Source organism: Petromyzon marinus, chromosome 64 (genome assembly GCF_048934315.1).
Source record: "Petromyzon marinus isolate PM22_M1 ecotype Great Lakes invasive population chromosome 64, UKy_Petmar_22M1.pri1.0, whole genome shotgun sequence".
NCBI classification, from domain to species: domain Eukaryota; kingdom Metazoa; phylum Chordata; class Hyperoartia; order Petromyzontiformes; family Petromyzontidae; genus Petromyzon; species Petromyzon marinus.
The window spans coordinates 6494966-6514988 of record NC_133730.1 but is presented as its reverse complement, the minus strand read 5'-3'; the positions used below and the strand labels follow the sequence as shown (position 1 = coordinate 6514988).

At 46.9% G+C, this 20023-nt stretch overlaps 1 long non-coding RNA gene across 1 annotated transcript; it reads left to right on the top strand.

The window, feature by feature from the left end:
- Positions 1 to 1568: 1568 nt before the first annotated feature.
- On the top strand, positions 1569 to 12757 carry LOC142906421 (uncharacterized). Its single transcript, XR_012930236.1, has 4 exons — positions 1569 to 1942; positions 5240 to 5379; positions 10921 to 11102; positions 11488 to 12757. It is a non-coding gene; the product is annotated as an uncharacterized LOC142906421 (long non-coding RNA).
- The last annotated feature ends 7266 nt before the right edge of the window (positions 12758 to 20023 follow it).

The window sequence follows — 20023 nt, the reverse complement described above, 5'->3', positions numbered from 1 at the left end:
TAGAGCACCAACATCATCATGGAGCAGTAGCATCATCGTCTCTCGTATTAAATCACCATGATCGTTATCTTCGTCATCTTAATAATCTTAACTGTCCACTATCCATAAGGAATATCACAGCATCATCGCTGCTGCTGGTAATGACCGCGACCACCATCACGATCACAGTCATCATAAATTATAATATACAACACCCACATCATCTGTACACACACTTCCATGATTACCAACGCTTGTTATCATCAATCGTTACCATAATACACACGTATACAATAGCCCAGTTAAAATAATACGCATGCCTCCTCCTCCTGGTGCATCTCCAAACAGATGCTTACAGCCTTCTATGATGACATCTCTGAAAAATCTCCCGACTCCATGCGTCCTTGGTCTCTCCCGATAGATATCGAACTCCCCATCTCTCAACGCATCTCCCACCACTCTCTTCCTCCTCTCAGTCCACATTCATCTGGTCAGTGCGCATGTCGCAATCTTATCAAAACGATTAAAGCCAGGGAGATTCATTGCTGCCTCTGTGCGGTTTTGCCGTTCTTGTGTGTGTGCTGTTTGTGATGTCCGTCCGTGTGTCGCCTCGCTGGTTTTTGTGTGTGGTTTGGCCACGTTTTTGTTTATTGTAGTACGGAGTTAGACTGATGGCCTTAAACTTAGTTGTCTTGTGGTTGTTGTTGTTGTTTGACTTGCGTGCCACTGGGATGTTTTGCACACAGCGTTGGTGTACGGTGCTATCTCAGGCATATTTTGATGTTTTTTTGTGTTCATGGATTTTCTGTTTGCACAGTCACACACAAAGTCACTTTAAGATGTTTTTATTGTTCGTGTTTTAGTTTTTGTGTTTGTTTGTTGCGGTTACACCCGATTCAAGAGCCGAATGGCTCACAGGGCTATACCAAATAAATAGAACTATGAACTACGTGGGGGGGGGGCCCTGGTACGTGTGTGTGGGGGGGGGCTGCTACGTGGGGGGGGGTGGCCCTGCTACGTGGGGGGAGGGGGGGGCACTGCTACGTGGGGGGGGGGGGGGGGGGGCCTGCTACGTGGGGGGAGGGGGGGTGGCCCTGCTACAGGGAGGGGGGGTGGCCCTGCTCCTTACCTGCCCAGGTCGCCCTCCCACGCGGCGTGCGACGACGCCGTCCTGGAGAGACGCTCGGTGGTGGTTGTTGTTGTTGTTGTTCATCAACTCGTCCTGGAGAGACGCTCGGTTTAAGTTTAATTAACTCGCGGTGGTGGTGGTTGTTGTGGTGGTTGTTGTTCATCAACTCGTAGAAGGTTGTCGTGGAGTTCTCGACCGCGGACATTTCTGGATGCTCCCCACGATGGATTAGGAGGATGCCCAGAAGCCACAAGACGTGTTTGAAGGAACTCGCCATGTTTAGCAAAAAACATTTTTTATTTTATTTTTAACAAATTTTTTTAACAAAAATAAAATAAAAGTCTCCTCAACGATATTCTTGTTTCTTTCGGTAAAGTCACCACGTAGAAGGGAAACAATAAAATAATAAATATATATATAAAACAATAAAATTCTCACGTTTCGACCGCAACGCACAAGCAAATCGTCATCAGGTGTGAAAACCACAGCCAACGATGGCAAAGTTCGCGGTCGTCGTGACGACACTTCCGGCGGCGTGACGTCAGCCAATGGTTATTACGTCACTAGCACGTGACGGACACCACGTGTGGTTGGAGCGGTTTGAATGGCGGTGAACGGAAATAGTTGACGGTTATAGTCTTAGTTCTTTCGGTAAAGTCACGTTGAAGGGAAACAATAAAATATATATAAAATAATAAAGAACTAAGAATATTAATTACTGCAGTCACGAAAGCTTTAAATCAAAATTTAGTTTACGGTTACTTACGATGGATGGACTTGTCCCCGTCGTACGAACATGGAATTGCAACCGATTACTCCAGGGCCTGTAAACGGGTAAGATGAACGCCGCCTCTTATGCTCATTTTAACAGCAAATTCTCTTGAACTGACTCGTGTTTTTATTTGATGTTTACCAGTTAAATTTACATTGTTTATGCATATGTAAGGCCCTATCAAAATAAATTTCACTTTAAATAAAAAATACCTTAAGGTCCATAGATCGTAAAGTTTAATGTAAATTAATTTATTTAAATAGCAGTGTGAAATGTGCATATAAGTTTACGTTATGTGTATACATTTCCATCTGACTTATATTTACATCTCAATTGCATGTTTGAAGCCTATCAACTTATATATTTAGCCCTCCAAAGTCTCAGTGGCTGAGTAAACAAGTCTCCCCCCATGCTAAAGTTAGTACAGTACAGCTATGTGGGTAAGTTAATAATTGTTGTTAAATGGATGGACTTAACCCCGTCATGCGATCGTGAAACTTCACCCGGTGACCTCCAGGGCCAGTAGATGAACACTAACTCTTACGCTTCATTCGAGCAGCAAATCACCTTTGACGTGACTTTACTTACACTTAAAGAGTTAACTATACTGTACTGTACATCTAATTGATCTTTAACAAATAAGGGATTCCTCTACTCCATACCCCCTGCTCACTAACGAAGCCCTCCCAGTTTGTGTATTCGCTGCACCTCGGGGTGAGCTCTTGTAGAGTTTGTTTTAACCGCGAGCTAAAGTTAGCTAAAGTAATAAAACACAAAACGGTGTATAGAGTAAAAAAACCAGTACATATATTTGACGCACTCGTTAAGAGCCTACACACAGAGCACCAAACTTACACACAATTAAAACTACACCCCTCCCCCCTCCATTTATATCGCGGTGTGTGTGGTGGTCTTTTTAAAAACAAAATTAAGTTTAATTAACTCGCGGTCACTGTACAATTAGTTGTACTGTACTCATACTTGGCGCCCGGAATGGTTGCTGTGTATTCATCTGACGATATTAACATTTCCGCGCGCGCTTCGTTGAACTATTATGAAGAAACAAAAAGCTACTATATTTAGTGGCTTAGTTGAGTAAATATACGGATAGTCCCCGACTTACGATATTTCGATCTTAACGATGGCGTTAGCGACAAAATTGTTTTAAAAAAATATAATTTCTCCCGGCAAGCAAACACATCAGCAGCAGCGTACTTTAATGTGGCCATCAACAAGCTTAACATCTTGATTTAAAGCTTTCGTGACTGCAGGAATTCATATTCTTGGTTCTTTCGGTAAAGTCACCACGTTGAAGGGAAACAATAAAATAATAAAATATATATAAAACAATAAAATTCTCACGACGTTTCGACTGCAACGCAAGCAATCATCATAAAATTTTCTTGACTGTGGTTTTCACACCTGATGATGATTGCTTGTGTTGCAGTCGAAACGTCGTGAGAATTTTATTGTTTTATGTATATTTTATTATTTTATTGTTTCCCTTCTACGTGGTGACTTTACCGAAAGAACCAAGAATAAGCTTAACATCGTTAAAGTCTATTCTTAGCTCTTTCGCTAAAGTCACCACGTTGAAGGGAAACAATAAAATAATAAAAATATAAAAACTATAACATTCTCACGACGTTTCGACTGCAACGCAAGCAATCATCAAATTTTCTTGACTGTGGTTTTCACACCTGATGATGATTGCTTTGTGTTGCAGTCGAAACGTCGTGATAATTTTATTGTCTTATATTTTTATATATTTTTATTGTTTCCCTTCTACGTGGTGACTTTACCGAAAGGACCAAGAATAAGCTTAACATCGTTCAGGTATATTCTTAGCTCTTTCGGTAAAGTCACGTTGAAGGGAAACAATAAAATAAAAAAATATATAAAAAAACAATAAAATTCTCACGTATGCCAGACGACGGACAGAATGTATGATGATACTTTGCTTTAGCGATTTCATTCATTTTAGGGTTACCACGATACGGTACGTAGGTTCAATGCACGTTAAAAGTGTTTTATATATGTAGCAGATAGGATTGTTTAATGAAAAAAAAACGTTCGTTATATTGCAGTTCATATAGGTAGGCTGATAATTTTACCTTGTTTTTTTACTTTACATCTTACTGTGCCAATACAGTATTGTAATAAATAAATACAGTATATACTTTATACAGTACGGTACTGTATATTGCTCTGTTTTGCTAAATTATCACCATTCTTTAAGACTTCTGGGTTAGGCTAGGCCCATCTTCGACTTACGATATTTTTTACTTAACGATGGAGTCGTAACGCATCTCCATCGTAAGTCGGGGACTACCCTGTATCGTAAGTCGGGGACTACCTTTATAGTGGCTAAGTGGGGGGGCTTAACTGGGTAAATATATAAACATGGGATAATTCAACACTGGCGTCTATAGGATAATTTCAGATTGGCGTCTGTGGGAGAATTTAACATTGGCGTACCTTTGAGAATTTAACATTGTAGTCTATGGGAGAATTTTACATTTGAGTATATTTTGATTTAAAGCTTTCGTGACTTGCAGGGATTCATATTCTTGGTTCTTTCGGTAAAGTCACCACGTAGAAGGGAAACAATAAAATAATACAAATATAAAACAATAAAATTCTCACGACGTTTCGACTGCAACACAAGCAGTCATCATCAGGTGTGAAAACCACAGTCAAGAAAATTTGATGATGATTGCTGCTTGTGTTGCAGTCGAAACGTCGTGAGAATTTTATTGTTTTATATTTTTATTATTTTATTGTTTCCCTTCTACGTGGTGACTTTACCGAAAGAACCAAGAATATATATAAAAACATGTTTATAGTTTAGTTCGCACGCGTGCGTGTGTGTGGCGTTGACGACTTTGGGGTTAACCGAATCTCGATACTAAACAAAAAAACATGAATCATTTACTTCACAATTAACGCAAGACGCAATGATTCTGTTCAACAATTGCTGCCCCTTTTTTTGGGTCTCGTCGACACTGGTCTCTGCATGCTGTCCACGTGGCTCTGGAACTCTGCGATTAGCACGGTTGGCTACGTACGGTGCGAAAGAAGTTTAACACGTATACATTGCTTCTGCGTTTGGGTTGGTGGATGTAGATCCATGGGCAGACGAGAGCGGTTTTGGGTTTTTGTTTTGTTTAGTGCACTTGCCTCAAGGTGCACCTAGCCTGGCACAAGCGCCGTGGTTGACGTCTCCCGCCAACTTAGTCGTGAAAGGCGGCGGCTGTTTGTTTGGTTGTTGTTGTTGTTGTTTCTAGTCGCGAGATGTTGATGCTTTCATTGTAAACACTCTACAGAGACCTTGACCGTCACCGTGTCGCCTGTGACAGACTGTTGGGGCGAGCGCTGTCAGCGAGGAGCAGCACCTGTGAAGGCCGGCACCGGGGCACACGGAGGGGGTGGGGTTGGCCAGCAACCACGCCCGACCGCCTTTGTCTTCCCAGTGGGCGATGTTTACACAGCACACCAGGTAACTGGTATTGGTGTGGTGTGGCCGATACGGTGTAAGGCCATCAAAAATTCACCTGCACATCTCATCGGCTGAAATACTAATTTTGCCTAGGGGGGGGGGCATGGGGGAATATCACAAAAAAAACCCGCTTAGAATCAACAATACAAAACGGATGTTTATTTACACGCTTTCTGTTTCGATCCAAAACTTTCGTGACTGCAGGGATTCATATTCTTGGTTCTTTCGGTAAAGTCACCACCACGTAGAAGGGAAATAATAAAATAATAAAAATAAACCGATAAAATTATCACGACGTTTCGATTGCAACACAAGCAATCATCATCAGGTGTAAAAACCACAGCAAGGAAATTTGAAAAAAGTGGTTTTCACACCTGATGATTATTGCTTGTGTTGCAATCGAAACGTCGTGAGAATTAAATTGTTTTATTTAATTATTTCCCTTCTACGTGCCTTTACTGAAAGAACCAAGAATACACGCTTTCTATTAACTCACTCTGTTGTATCCTCAAATCTTGTATCTACATTTTTACCCACTTCCCAATGTGGTATCGACTGCAAACTTTTAAACATGTTTTAAATTTCGATTTAAAGCTTTCGTGACTGCAAGGATTCATCTTATTTGCTTCTTTCGGTAAAGTCACGTAGAATGAGAATAAAATAATAAATTGATAAAATAAAATAACACAATAAAATTCTCACGACGTTTCGGCCACAACACAAGTGGCCTTCATCAGGTGAAGGGACGATGAAGGCCGCTTGTGTTGTGGCCGAAACGTCGTGATAATTTTATTGTGTTATTTTATTAATTTATTAATTTATTCTCATTCTACGTGACTTTACCGAAAGAACCAAAGAAGATGTTTTATATGTTACCAGCTGTACTACCCCCGGCTTCGCCCGGGACTTGGATCCACCACACGCCTTTGTCCCCCCAGTGGCGATGTTCACACACCACAGCAGTTACTCGCTTGAGGCTGAGTCGACCTAGGGGAGACCCAGGACCGGTTAAAATAATCGTCACCGGTGGGGGCAGTGAGCTGGAATCGAACTCGGGTCGCCGGGTTCGTAGCACAGAGCGCTAACCGCAATGCGTTACGCTTCCACACACACAGATTACACACACACATACACAGACAAATATACATACACACACAGATTACACAGACACAGCATGCTAACCGCTACACTACAATGCGTTACTCTTCCACACACACACACATACACAGATACACACACACACACAGCACGCTAACCACTACACTACAATATGTTACACTTCCACACACACACACAGATTAAACACAGCAGGCTAACCACTACACTACAATGCGTTATGCTTCCACACACACACACAGATACACACACACACAGCACGCTAACCACTACACTACAATATGTTACTCTTCCACACACACAGATTACACACACACAGATTACACACACACAGCACGCTAACCACTACACTACAATGCTTTACGCTTCCACACACACACACATTACACACACACACAGCACGCTAACCACTACACTACAATGCGTTATGCTTCCACACACACACAGATTACACACACACACAGATTACACACACACAGATTACACACACACAGATTACACACACACACAGCACGCTAACCGCTACACTACAATGCGTTACACTTCCACATGCGCGGGTCAGATGATAGATTTGACGTCACAGCTCACTTGCCGTGCAAAAAATAAATGCATTATTGAGCTCACCCCCCCCACCCCCCCCCCCAAAAAAAAGGTGTATTTTTATAATTTTTTGCATGGTGTACAGTCTGGAAAGTACCCACATGGCAAATTTCAAGTTTGTTGCATGTCGGGAAGTACGCTAAACATTTTTGAACAGACACACACATTCACAACTTTGCCTTTTATATATATGGAGATGTTTCAGCTTGGGTCTAATTTTCCACGCTCAACTAACGTTGGCTGTAAATCACCACGGGTTCCCTTACGTCACGGCAAGCTTCGGGGCCACTTCCTGGAGTCGTGGAGTTATTACATTACCAGTAAGGTACATTAAAGCGTGCTTTAAAAAAAAAAGTGTTTTTTTTTCTAAATATTATTTTCTTATTTCAATCGTTTGACCCCAGAGGAGAACATCACAGTCACTCGACTTTTTCAGGAGGGGCGGGGGTGGGGGGCGTGGGCTCTGCAATAATTTGCGGCCAAAGTTGCTGCAGCTGCTGTCCAATTCTAATTTCACAGATTTTAAGGGATTTGTTTCAGGATTGCGATGAGTATGACCGGTACCGGTTACCTTGTAGGGTGACTACTGTACAGTTTTAACAGAGGCGCAAACGTAGAGACACTCCCCACGCGGTCTGGAATCTAACCCAGGTGGCTTTATGTGGCTGTGATGAACAACAAGCGGTTAGCCCGCTGTGTCCGCCACCCTAATTCAAACTGGCGTCGCGATCAAACTAATTGATTTTGGCTCTGGAAATGGGGGGGCGGGGGCAAACAAACAAACAAACATCCCCGAATCTTCGAAAGAAAGTCACCCGGAGTGAATCTTCTGCTGGATTAATCCGTAAACTCGCCCCCCCTCCCCCCTTACCGGCATTGTCCTCTCGAGTTGGCCGCCGATTAATCATCTCAATCGAGCAAATTGTCCAGGCTCACGATTGCAGTTCGGAATGCAAAACCAAGTAAAAACATCGATCATATTAAACTCGAGATGTCTCGCATCCTAGCGATCAATTATGCAAATCGTCGCGATTCGGCGATTCCGTTTGGTTTGCGATTGGATTCCAGAATGAAGATTCCTGAATGTATTTTAGCATTGTGGTGGGGGTGTTGTGTGGGGGCGTTGGGTTGGTTAACATGGACCCATTGTGTATATAACTGTAACAGAGCACGTGTGGTTAAAGCAGTACTTAATTCCTTGCAATAGGTTTATATTTGGTGTTTGAACATCTTAACACCTGCTGTTTTATTGCCGGAAACGGTAAACGCTATTGTTCTTTATACTCTTTGGTTCTTTCGGTAAAGTCACGTAGGTGGAAATAAAATGAAATAAATCACGACGTTTCGAACGCAACACAAGTGCCCGTCTTCAGGTGAAAATCGTGACAGCTGCGATGTCTGCTCCCTTGTGAGGAGTATGGATCCCTGCAGTCACCAAAGCTTCAAATCACTATTGTTATTTTTTCATACTTTGATACTGGCAAAAATGTCCCAATTTTCTAGCTGCTCACTCCAAGTTATAAATGCTCTGATAGTACATTGTTTTTGTATCGTTCGCGTTTTGGCCTTCACTGGTCTGACACTGGTGAGACTAGGCCCTAAAGAAGGCTGTCTATGGTGTAGGCCAATCAGTTTCCAAGACAATGCCCATATATTATCAGAGCATGTTTGTTTGCATGTTCACCACAAGTGGTGTGTGTGGTGTCATGCAGACTTGATTCCTTGCAAATGGTTTCAATTTGGTGTTTGAACATCTTAACACCTGCTGTTTAATTGCCAGAAAGGGTAAAGCATATTCTTATTTTTTCATCCTTTAATACTGGCAAAAACGTCCTATTGATTTTGGCTCTGGAACCAGGTCCAACCAAAATTCCCATGATTTTTCCCAATGGGTCCATACCTCCCATCCACGTGCCAACGGGCTACGTGTCACAGGCGAGCCACAGCACAGCACCGACATTTCAATCGTGTTCCGGAGAACTCCGCTTATCCTCCGGCCCTGTTACCCGCACGCGGCGACTCTCTTATCCTCGAAAGATTTGCGGATGACGGGATTATGTCATTCCACGTTGCAGGGATGGGAAAACACATGTGGATATCCGTGGGTGATATGACGAACAGGGGTGCGAGTAATAGGAGTTTTTTGTGGACCGTATAGGACCGGCGGATGACAGGATGCGAGGGTAATATTGGTGCGGACAAGAGTTGTATTTGAACTCTTGTTTACTGAGGAGGTACTGGTCAGGTATTTTGCAAAGCAGGACTCACCAAAGTGTGTTGTGAGACTTATCAAGGCGTTGCAGGACACATTAATTGTATTATATTTGTTATTAAAAATATATTTTAAGTGGGCGTTTTATTTTTATAAAACTTGGTGGCTGTTTTGATTAGGCTTTAAAGAGATGTAATTATGACTTAAGTCGTCTTTAAACACCAGAATGTGAATACCATCGATTTGCATATGAAGAATGCAGCTCAGCAGACCTTTGACAATCCACGGCTAGATGAAGGCCTTTCTTTTTGCCATGTTGATGATCTGGGTTGTTTGACCATAACTTCACTACGCTTAAATTTCGATTTAAAGCTTTCGTGACTGCAAGGATTCATCTTCTTTGGTTCTTTCGGTAAAGTCACGTAGAATGAGAATAAAATAATAAATTGATAAAATAAAATAACACAATAATATTCTCACGACGTTTCGGCCACAACACAAGCGGCCTTCATCAGGTGAAGGGACGAGACTGTCTGGTAGGACAGCGCTGGAGTGAAAAAGCCACACTCAGATCACGACCTTTAAGCTGTGTGAGAAGAAACAAAGCGCCTTGACAAAGGAATTAGCATATAATTTTGCATTGAAATGGCTGAGTGATTAGCTTGTTACTGGTCACAGAAAAGGCTATGTTAAAGTTAAAGCATACACATCCGCAGAGGCACCCCTTGACAAAGGAATTAGCATAGAATTTAGCATTGAAATAGCTAAGTTAAAGTATACACATCCGCAGAGGCACCCCTTGACAGCATGGGTTGGCGATGAGCAGTGCTTCAGGTATCACTGACCACTGATGTTGGCCATGGCTGGGAATTTCAGTCGGATCTCCGACTTTGTCGTGCAGTGTACGTATCAAACTTGATTTGGCACTTTCGTGACTGCAGGAATTACTCTTTGGTGCTTTCATTGTACGTATGTTGAACTTCTTTATTACCGTACGTAGCCAACCGTGCTAATTCAAGTTTATTTTTTAGGTATATAGCCCTGTGAGCCAAGCACCTCTTGACTCCGGTGCAACCGCAACAAACAAAAACATGAACAAGGAAACATCTTAAAGTGGCCACACGCAACAGAAAAACAGCAAAGTCTTCCAGAAAAAACACCGCATTTCAACGCTGTGTGCAAAAAATTCCAGTGGGATGCAAGTCAAACAATAACAACCATAAGAAAATTTAGATTAAAGTTATCAGGCTAACTCTGTACTACAACAAACAAACATGGCTAAACCAAAACGTTTTCAAAAACACCAAAATAGAGCTATAAAAACAACGTAACAGTGATCGACCGAGGCAAGGCCATAACCGATTCAGACAATCGTCACTGGTCTTTGCCGTGAGCGGGAATCTAACTAGTTGGCCGACTTTGTGGCGAAGTGTGTTCATCACGACACTACCGCTTCCCACATTTACACACTCACGCAAAGACAAATACCCCGCAGCACCACGTTGGTATCTGAATTCAATATTTGGACAACAGAACATGTATTTACATTCGTATTCATGCGTGTTATATACGAAGTGTATTTGTTGGGGTGTGTGTGCACCTTCTACCAACAGTCTGTTCAGAAGGGTGCGCGAGGCGCGTGCTAGTGGTTCGTGTGCTGGGCTCCTCTCTGATTCGTGCACCACGGAGCACGTGACGTGCCGTGACGTCAGCCAAATAGCTGCGTTCTTGCCACGCTCAAGGTTCCCGAAGGATGACCTCGTACGAGAAGATTGCACAGAAAGACATTGGCATGGTGAGTGGAGCGAGTGTCGCTGTGTGTGTGTGTAGATTCCCGTGTGGGGAGTCGGCAGGGCTGTTGCCTCGCTAGAGGAGTAGCGCGAATTTATATTCTACAGTGGTTGAGATTTATTTGAAAAAGTCGTGGGCCTCTTCTACGTCCACTGAGACAACAAACATTACCCAATGTGGAGACCTCCCCTTGAAAACATCAGCATAGGGGAGACAAAGGTGGCCAGGCGTGGTGTGCCGTGCTGGTCTTCAGCACGGCTCTGGCCCAAGGCTACCAGGGGGGGGATCTTCGTCTCTGCAGCTGTACGTGAGGAGCGTGCTTAGCGGCACGCTTCACAATTTTTTCCCTCTGCCCCCGGTTCCCCTCCTTTTTCACTCCGGATTCTAAGAAGCCTGCGAGGTCCTCATCCACAGCCGCTTGGGCTGAAGCGGTCGTGGTCTACGAGGCGAACCAAGGTACTGAACATCTGTGAAAACGAGCTTTCGGGTTCATCGTATTCCTCCAGCGTGAATATAGATTGAGATTCTGACCAAAGACGAGGAAAGAAACCCCCCGTGTAGCCGTAACAGACTTGGGGCAGGTGCTCATCACGAGTACCAGTCAACACCACCACTCACTTGCTTCAGTGGGAAACAACTTTGACTTGCCCGTGCTTGATCGATAGTAAACAATTATTTAATACCGACGATGAGTACGTTAATATAATAATAGGGTTTTTCCCCTTTTTTCTGGCAACAAAACTGAAACCTTTTTTTTACAAGGATTCATGTTACTGCATTAACCACAATACTTGTGGTCAAAAATGCATCAACAAACAGGTCCCTGCAGGGTGGGCTGGTAGGACAAGTCTCTGCGCTGTCTATTGCTGATTTTACACCCAACAGCACGAGATTTCACTTCGTTAAAGTATTGAAAGGGGACGGACGGACGTATTAATCTATTGCAGGCTGGTACACTCAGTTTACAACTTCGTTCCTACCAGTAAAACACACACTCTTATAATATGATGCATTGTCCTTGAATCTGATTGGTCCACACCAGAGACAGCTTTCTTTAGAGCCTCGACCCAATTGGTGCTCGACCAGATGACGCCAAAAGGCGTCGTACAGCTCAAAGACAATGCCACTATCAAAGTAATGAGGAGCTCGGGGTTAAGCATCTACATCATTGGACCTCCTCCTCCTTTGCCAGTACCAAAATATAATCATAATAACAATTAAAAAAAGGTTTCAGTTTTGTTGCCAGAAAAAAAGTGGAAAAACCCTATTATTATATTTTGGTACTGGCAAAGGAGGTGGTCCGATTACGAGTACATTCATACGTAGAGTTTATGACATTCAAGGTGTGTTACTCTTTGGCTTGTGGCCGCATCTCCCAGCGGCACTTGTATGTACATTTGCCTCTTTGGTTTTTCCATCTTAAAAACGTGACGAGTTGCCATCTTTTAAACAAGTAAGTTAGTGAGGATAGTCTCGGTAACAATAAGTAAATACATGGTAAACGAGCGCCAATTGTGATTTAAATCTTTCGCGACTGCAGTGATTCACATTCTTGGTTCTTTCGGTAAAGTCACCACGTTGAAGGGAAGCAATAAAATAATAATAATATATATAAAAGAATAAAATTCTCACGACGTTTCGACTGTAACGCAAACAGTCATCATCAGGTGTTTGCTGATGATGACTGTTTGATGATGACTGTTTGCGTTACAGTCGAAACGTCGTGAGAATTTTATTGTTTTTTATATATTATTTTATTGTTTCCCCTCAGCGTGACTTCACCGAAATAACCAAGAACATTAGCGCTAATTAAACAAGTAAATATGATGGCGATGTGGCTGGGCAACAACAACAAACCCGGGTAGCCATGGCAACTGCGCCCCCCCCCCCCCCGCTCCAACTGTTGCCAACAGTCCAGGCCTCGAGCCCCGCCCTCTGGTGACGTCACTGCCACGACCTCTGTGGTGGCCCCGCCCTCTTCTTCTGCAGGCTCCGCCCCCATCGTAGAACGTTACACGTTACAATTACGTTGATATTAAATATAAGTATATAATTACAATAAAAACATTGATGACATGGCCGTCTAGACACGTTACCTAGCCAAGGCCACCCTTTTCAAGGTCACGATGATGTCTTTGGGTCGTACATGTTGCAAGCTCCGTTCCAATCGCAATCTTTCCGTGCGGCCGACGTTCAAGTACAATGATAATAGCATGTTGACGTCGATGACTGAATGACGAATGTGAGTGCTGGCATTGCGTGACGATTAAGGCTACTGTCCAGGTACTGCCCAGTGCTGATGGCATTCCCCCCACTTTGCCCTAGTTCTCGCTTTCCCCCAGAATCCACCTCCTCCACGACGCCTGACTCCTGACGGGCCGAGCCGCCCCTGCCCGGATGTGAGCAGCTGCTGTCTGTGCCCGTGCGGTCCTCAGTTATATCTGAGGTCGACCAGTTCTCCAGTCGGGTTCTGGGAGGAGGCTGCTGTCAAGGACATCCGCCTCGAGATGGAGGCGGCCATGGAGCCACCTCAACGACCCCGGCGGAAAAAGAGCAGCCGGACCCGACAGCAGCAGCTGATTGGCTCGTCCCGCAAAGCGACCCCCGAGCTGCGGTGGGGGTGACGGCGTGGGTCACAGAGGGCCTGCTCCTCCTGCGTGGCCGAGGAGCGGGTCCACGAAGTGGGAGGCCACCTGAGAGTCAACCTCTCGAATATTTATAATGACTTTTGCAGGAGGCCTTGAATCGGGAAAAAGGCGCTGCCACGGGGAGAAGATTTTCGTCTGAAAATCTTCTCTCCGCCTCCCCTCCATCCTGCTCGACCATCTCACCCCCCCCCCAACTATCACAAAAAGCCCCAACCCCCACCATCACTATTCACCGTGCCCTCCGCCACCACTATCTGCCCAACCCCCCCACCATCACCATCGCCTCACCCCCCACCTTCACCAAATTTGGAAAACATAATGTATTGGGGCAGGAGGCACTGTGGAGTACCATTGCACATTAATCGGAATATTGGATAATTCGGCAAAGGCCGGAAACCCCACAATGTGTCGCATTAACAAGCGTTTACTGTACACGCACGATGTTTAAGTGTGTGTGTGTGTTGAGCACATAATGCACCTTTTTCTCGTGCACCGCAATCCACCTGCACACGTACGACGCGTTGACAACTGCGGTGAGGAGCACAAGTTTTATTCGTTGTTGGAACAAAACTCGCCCACGCCCTTCCCACCGCGACCAAAATGGCAATGTCCACCAAAGGGAGCAGCAGAGAGCCCCTCTAAAGCAACCATTTCGGTCCGGTACAGTTCCATCCACTTGTGCGAGTGTGTGTATGCATGTGCTGGTCTTGGTGAGTGCATCGCTGCGTAGTGTTCGTGCGAATCGTTCGCTACCAGACCACCTGGTATCGGGAGCAGTGTTCTCTGTTCATGTCAACGTGAAACCATTGGGGTCTCGATACCCGAGCCACGGCGGGACGTCTACAGCGTCACGGCGGGGACGCCGACGGCGCCGCGTGCCGCGCGGACGGGCAGACCTCACCGGGGAACCAGCTCCGGCGGGCGCATCGGCTCCGGCGGCGGCGGCGGCCACGGTGGTGGATTGTGGCGGAGTGACCAGCAGCGGTGGTCTTTGTCCGCGGTAACCATCGCGAGCGCCGGTGCCCGCCGGCGATGTAACGATGGACATCAGCGACGGGATGCCTCGCTGGCCAGCGTCGCGAGCGCCGGTCTTCGCCAGTGCCGGAGGGGTGGGCGGCAGTGGAGGCGGAGGAACGTGGGTCTGGTTGTGGCCGCATCCTGTCGCATCGTTGCGCGCACGTATTTCCCTCCGGGCTGCAGCCATCCGAGGAGCAGGATACGTGGGGCAGCAGCGGTGGAGGTGGGCTCGGCTGGTCAGGATCATGAGACTTGGTCTCCCCTGGCACTGGAGGGGTAGGCAGCGGTGGAGGTGAGCTCAGCTGGCCCAGGGTCCTGAGCGCTGGTCACCGCAGGTGCTGGAGGCGTGGGCAGCAGTGGAGGCTGGGGGACGTGGGCCTGGTTGCGGACACGTCTGCTCGCAGCGTTGCGTGCACGTCTTATCCTCCGGGCTGCAGCCGCACGAAGAGCAGGGGCGAGGGCTCGTCTGTGACCTCTGACCCTGCCCACGTTGGGCGCTGCCACCATCATCATCGGTTTCTGCAATTCGGCACGAAACAAACAGGATTGAATATGTCTTCAAAAGTAACAAAGATAAAGGTGCAAACCCAGAAACTGCATTCTCAAGCCACTGCCAGTGGACTGGCCTACACTCTAGAGAACTTTAGAGAGAGCCCATTCTAGAGGGCATGTGGCCTACGTTACACTGGAAAAAGTGGGAATACCCACACTTTTCATCACTAAACAGTCCAATGAATGGCTGTGGTCCAATGAATGGCTGTGGCGTAGCCATTTATGCTGCTCGGTGAACAGAGACTCGGAGGCATTAAAACAAACTTGCCCATGGTTTCAACAAGAAACGCTGAGACACGGAATGGAACCCGGGAACATCTGGATTGCAAGTGCAGTATATGGTAGCAAATGTATCTTTGAGTTGTCATCCTTTTCCTTTATATATTTGTACAGGTAGTCCTCTACTTACGATAGAGGCGCGTTACGACGACCCCATCGTAAGTCAAAATATCGTAAGTCGAAGATGGCCTTAGCCTACCCAGGAGTCTTAAAGAATGATGATAATTTAGCAAAACAGAGCAATTTACAGTACCGTACTGTACAAACTATATACTGTATGTATTAATTACAATACTGCATTGCACAGTAAAGTGTAAAGTAAAAAAAACACGTGGTAAATTCTTAGTCGTATCGCCATCGTAAGAGCAAAATATCATAAGTCGGACCATCGTAACTGGAGGACTATCTGTAATTTGCATTGAACAAGACACGAGGCCGTTGCAGCCCATCAAGCATTTTGCAAGTCCGGCGAACGGCATATTAGACGCTTCTCAGTCGCGGAGAAGCGTCTAATATCGGTGGCGAACGGCATTTGAACCAGTCATTAACCTGCACCTTTCTAAGACCAGCTCGGACTAACCATCTTGGTGAAGTACGGTCAACACAACCCCACGAACACCACGGCATGGGGAGAGGCCTTCATCCAACAGTCGCTTGACAAAAAAGGGCTGTACAATCATAACTGCCCATGCCGCTTAACATAAATTGGCCTGCTTTTGACTGACCCTCAGTATTATGTCTTTACATCGAGTTGTTCAGTTTGTTGTGCTTCCCTCGTGCAAACTGATCATCCTCGCAGCAGCTTTTGGCTAACCAGATGCGCTTCTTGCGGCCGTCTGGAACGTTCTTCCTTCCGACATTAGAAAGCCACTTTTAAATCAAAATTTAAAACGAATTTTATCTGAACCAGTCCCGGGCCTCCCCAAGGCCGACTCGGCCTTTAAATGAGCACCTGGTGCGGTGTGTCGTTAACATCGCCACTGGGGGGAGACAAAGGCATCCGGGCGTGCTGCTGGGCCACCCACCCATCCCCTCGTGCGCCGTGCCGTCCTTCGTAGGCGCTGCTTTTGCTGCTGCTCGCTGACAGCACTTGCCCCGACACTCTGTTAAGGGCTACACAGGGGTGGGGTGGTGGGTGGAGTCTTTGTCTTATTTATTGTTTTGTTAATTTCGCTTGATGAGCAGTGGGCGGCTAGCGTTAAATGCACGATGTTTAAGTGCGTGTGTGTGTGTGTGTGTTGAGCACATATAATGCACCTTTTTCTCGTGCACCGCAATCCACCTGCACACGTACAACGCGTTGACAACTGTGTTGAGGAGCACAAGTTTTATTCGTTGTTGGAACAAAACTCGCCCACGCCCTTCCCACCGCGACCAAAATGGCAATGTCCACCAAAGGGAGCAGCAGAGAGCCCCTCTAAAGCAACCATTTCGGTCCGGTGCAGTTCCATCCACTTGTGTGAGTGTGTGTATGCATGTGCTGGTCTTGGTGAGTGCATCGCTGCGTAGTGTTCGTGCGAATCGTTCGCTACCAGACCACCTGGTATCGGGAGCAGTGTTCTCTGTTCATGTCAACGTGAAACCATTGGGGTCTCGATACCCGAGCCACGGCGGGACGTCTACAGCGTCACGGCGGGGACGCCGACGGCGCCGCGTGCCGCGCGGACGGGCAGACCTCACCGGGGAACCAGCTCCGGCGGGCGCATCGGCTCCGGCGGCCGATTGTGGCGGAGTGACCAGCAGCGGTGGTCTTTGTCCGCGGTAACCATCGCGAGCGCCGGTGCCCGCCGGCGATGTAACGGTGGACATCAGCGACGGGATGCCTCGCTGGCCAGCGTCGCGAGCGCCGGTCTTCGCCAGTGCCGGAGTGGTGGGCGGCAGTGGAGGCGGAGGAACGTGGGTCTGGTTGTGGCCGCATCCTGTCGCATCGTTGCGCGCACGTATTTCCCTCCGGGCCGCAGCCATCCGAGGGGCAGGATACGTGGGGCAGCAGCGGTGGAGGTGGGCTCGGCTGGTCAGGATCATGAGACTTGGTCTCCCCTGGCACTGGATGGGTAGGCAGCGGTGGAGGTGAGCTCGGCTGGCCCAGGGTCCTGAGCGCTGGTCACCGCAGGTGCTGGAGGCGTGGGCAGCAGTGGAGGCTGGGGGACGTGGGCCTGGTTGCGGACACGTCTGCTCGCAGCGTTGCGTGCACGTCTTATCCTCCGGGCTGCAGCCGCACGAACAGCAGGGGCGAGGGCTCGTCTGTGACCTCTGACCCTGCCCACGTTGGGCGCTGCCACCATCATCGGTTTCTGCAATTCAGCACAAAACAAACAGGATTGAATATGTCTTCAAAAGTAACAAAGATAAAGGTGCAAACCCAGAAACTGCATTCTCAAGCCACTGCCAGTGGACTGGCCTACACTCTAGAGAACTTTAGAGAGAGCCCATTCTAGAGGGCATGTGGCCTACGTTACACTGGAAAAAGTGGGAATACCCACACTTTTCATCACTAAACAGTCCAATGAAAGGCTGTGGTCCAATGAATGGCTGTGGCGTAGCCATTTATGCTGCTCGGTGGACAGAGACTGGGAGGCATTAAAACAAACTTGCCCATGGTTTCAACAAGAAACGCTGAGACACTGAATGGAACCCGGGAACATCTGGATTGCAAGTGCAGCATATGGTAGCAAATGTATCTTTGAGTTGTCATCCTTTTCCTTTATATATTTGTACAGGTAGTCCTCTACTTACGATAGAGGTGTGTTACGACGACCCCATCGTAAGTCAAAATATCGTAAGTCGAAGATTGCCTTAGCCTACCCAGGAGTCTTAAAGAATGATGATAATTTAGCAAAACAGAGCAATTTACAGTACCGTACTGTAAAAACTATATACTGTATGTATTTATTAATTACAATACTGCATTGCAGAGTAAAGTGTAAAGTAAAAAAACACGCGGTAAATTCTTAGCCTACTTATATGAACTGCAATTTAATTGCAAGTTTTTTTCAGGAAACAATCCTATCTGCTGTTAAAAACTTTTTACATGCAATTTGTCGTATCGCCATCATAAGAGCAAAATATCGTAAGTCGGACCATCGTAACTCGGGGACTTTCTGTAATTTGCATTGAACAAGACGCGAGGCCGTTGCAGCCCGTCAAGCATTTTGCAAGTCCGGCGAACGGCATATTAGACGCTTCTCAGTCGCGGAGAAGCGTCTAATATCGGTGGCGAACGGCATTTGAACCAGTCATTAACCTGCACCTTTCTAAGACCAGCTCGGACTAACCATCTTGGTGAAGTACGGTCAACACAACGCCACGAACACCACGGCATGGGGAGAGGCCTTCATCCAGCAGTCACTTGACAAAAGGGCTGTACAATCATAACTGCCCATGCCGCTTAACATAAATTGGCCTGCTTTTGACTGGCCCTCAGTATTATGTCTTTACATCGAGTTGTTCAGTTTGTTGTGCTTCCCTCGTGCAAACTGATCATCCTCGCAGCAGCTTTTGGCGAACCAGATGCGCTTCTTGCGGCCGTCTGGAACGTTCTTCCTTCCGACATTAGAAAGCCACTTTTAAATCAAAATTTAAATCGAATTTTATCTGAACCAGTCCCGGGCCTCCCCAAGGTCGACTCGGCCTTTAAATGAGCACCTGGTGCGGTGTGTCGTTAACATCGCCACTGGGGGGAGACAAAGGCGTCCGGGCGTGCTGCTGGGCCACCCACCCATCCCCTCGTGCGCCGTGCCGTCCTTCGTAGGCGCTGCTTTTGCTGCTGCTCGCTGACAGCACTTGCCCCGACACTCTGTTAAGGGCTACACAGGGGTGGGGTGGTGGGTGGAATCTTTGTCTTATTTATTGTTTTGTTAATTTCGCTTGATGGGCAGTGGGCGGCTAGCGTTAAATGCACGATGTTTAAGTGCGTGTGTGTGTGTGTTGAGCACATATTGCACCTTTTTCTCGTGCACCGCAATCCACCTGCACACGTACGACGCGTTGACAACTGTGGTGAGGAGCACAAGTTTTATTCGTTGTTGGAACAAAACTCGCCCACGCCCTTCCCACCGCGACCAAAATGGCAATGTCCACCAAAGGGAGCCGCAGAGAGCCCCTCTAAAGCAACCATTTCGGTCCGGTGCAGTTCCATCCACATGTGCGAGTGTGTGTATGCATGTGCTGGTCTTGGTGAGTGCATCGCTGCGTAGTGTTCGTGCGAATCGTTCGCTACCAGACCACCTGGTATCGGGAGCAGTGTTCTCTGTTCATGTCAACGTGAAACCATTGGGGTCTCGATACCCGAGCCACGGCGGGACGTCTACAGCGTCACGGCGGGGACGCCGACGGCGCCGCGTGCCGCGCGGACGGGCAGACCACACCGGGGAACCAGCTCCGGCGGGCGCATCGGCTCCGGCGGCGGCGGCCACGGTGGCGGATTGTG